This window comes from Aplysia californica, unplaced genomic scaffold, assembly GCF_000002075.1.
Source record: "Aplysia californica isolate F4 #8 unplaced genomic scaffold, AplCal3.0 scaffold00393, whole genome shotgun sequence".
NCBI classification, from domain to species: Eukaryota; Metazoa; Mollusca; class Gastropoda; order Aplysiida; family Aplysiidae; genus Aplysia; species Aplysia californica.
The window spans coordinates 612,472-615,111 of NW_004797663.1; positions in this window are offsets into that span (position 1 = coordinate 612,472).

The following is a 2,640-nucleotide window of genomic DNA, read 5'->3' on the forward strand; positions in this document are numbered from 1 at the left end:
AACAGTTTGTATGTACATGTAGTCATCAATAAGCTTATTTCGCCGGGAATCCTGGGTCAGTTGTTGGAGGCCGAGGACAGTGGACAGGGAGGCCACAAACGTCAGCCACACGGCACCGTGGTGTAATATGTCGGGGAATCTGTTTGGATGGAGAATCTTCTGATCAGATAGTCGTTGGTTTGGCGAAGGGAAAGAGTGATTGTAATGGTGGGTCTTAGGGAAGAGGGTGGATGGGAGTTGGAGTATTCGTTTTGATTTTTGCTGCAAGGCCCTCAAGTCAAGAGAGTTCACAAGTTCATAATTTTAATCCGCAATAATAATTATGGATATAAAAATGAAAACAAAATAATTTCTCAGAATGAGCCTTTCGAACTCTGCTCTATAAATGGAACAGAAGTAACATTGTTCTATATTATGAATTACTGAATTAGTACTAAATTGAAGACCCACTGCACTTTAAAGAGCGGCACAGCTCTGATCACAACCCAAAACAAAAACTAAAAGTAATGATTTAGCTCACCTGAGTTGCTGAAATAGTCATGTCAAAAAATCTAAACCACCCTCGAGACAGCAGGCTGGTCAGGCAGGTATTCCGAAATGATTTTGAAGAAAAGGGGATTCCATTTGGGTAATTTTGAGAAATCAGGGATTAATTTTAAAAAAAATTTTTTTTTTTTGGGGGGGTAGCTTTACAAATAGAAGGAGCAATTCTAAATCAGAGTTGCAATTTAGACCAGAGAGTTTTCTTACACTCATCTGTGGGGAAACTGCTCGTTTAGTTGCTTGAGGTTGAAAGTTTAAAAGTGTTGGAATACCAACCTTTAAGTACAGAGAGAGAAGAGAGCGAAGGGAAGTAGAGTATACTATTTCCAGTTCAAGGACTGCTTGACCAATGAGAATCGAATCAAGTGTGTGTTAATAAAAATTACAGACGACAAAGGCAATGAGCCCAAATTATATTTATTGTGAGACCGGCAGCAATGGCACAAGATGAACAATGTACAGTTGCTTTTATTTAGACATCTTTGACCTAGTGATCGGTAGTCACCGTTGCAAGTGATGGCTCTTTGTACTTTGTGGGGAAAATCTTAAAGCGCCTGCCTGGCCGATAACTCTCTTGGCAGTTAGCCCATTTGACAGTGTCTTTAAGGTATCGAATAAAAAAAGAGGTGGTGGTGGAGGGGAGGTTGGTGATCAGCCGGACCCTCAAGGTCAGCGCTGGCCAGCCGTGGCGATAACGCTTATTAGTGAACGATTTGGTAATTTGGGTGGGCGGTGCGGTTGGAATCACCTGGGTAGTGACAACTGTTATTTAGTGCCCCCCCCCCTTGGAAATAATACCATATCATAATGTAAGGTGGGTGGTACAAAAATCTTAACGTCAAATGTGGAAAAAATGGGAGTTAGTTTTACAAAAGTTTGACAAGCACTCCTCTAGATCTGGGTAACCAACCCGTGTCTGAGGTGTAGGGGTTAAGCGTTTTGTTGTCGCACGCAGGAGACCTAAATTCTGGAGTAGGATAACATTTGTTTTCTAGATCTAGTATCTCGGTCTTTCTGCTGGGATGTTGTATCCCCCTCAGCCTAGGTTGTTCCTGACAGGCTAGGTCGGAAACCCGCCTCCTAATTTTTAAAATTGTATCAATGGGGGCGACCTGACCCTGCCTTCCCCCACCCCCAGAAGAAAAAAAAACACACAAAAAAAAACAACAACCCCCAACCAAAAACAAAATAAAAACAACAACAACAACAAACAAAACACCCCTCCCCCACAAACCCACATACGTTAAAAAAAGAAGAAAGAAAAAAAGGACCCAGGATAACAGTGAAATGACAGAGATGGTTCAAGATCGTGCAATGGCGGAAACTCCTCATCAATCTAAGATCATTTTAAAAGAAATTTGGAGGCGGATGTCACGTAAGTCCTACTTCTTGTTAACGGCGTCACAACCACCATGACCGGGTTTTTGAGGATTTTTTTTTTAAGGTTTTGTATTTTGAAACGCGCGAAACAGTTACGAAGAACAAGAGAAAGTTTCCGCTCTTGTATTATTCCTGGAGGTCATCATTCTGCTCTCAATTCCGTTGTCTCGCCTGCTCAATGCTCAAGTCATCATGTATCAGTTACCGCCCTTCGCTCGCGCCGAGGTGCCTGGTTGACCCCCCCATCCCCCGAGTCACTGATGCCATGTGTCCCCTCTCGCGTCTGCTTCAAGACAGCAGCATCCCACGTGACCCCCGTGCTAATCAACGCCACACAGCCGTCTTGTCCGTGACCTCACTGCTAATTTTCCTCGCATGAATTCTCCCCCCTCGTCTTTAAACACATTATTATCTCCCCTCATCCTGGCCCAAACTTTCGACTCGCCCTCTTCTCACTCCCGCCCACCAAACAACAACCAGGGAACAATAAAAGGTCATGCTGCTGGTATCTCTTTTCTTTTCTTTCCTCACTTCCAAGCCTTTTTGCCACCCCCCTTGTTCACGCAGGGCGACCACAGAGAGAGAGACAAGGGTTGGTTCACGAAGACAGACAACAACAACTATCGTTTTCTGTTTTCTTTGAGAAGACGCGACAAGACTCAGTGATTCAGATAATATGTGAGGTATCGTGGTAAAATCAGGCGCTCGTAACCCCCC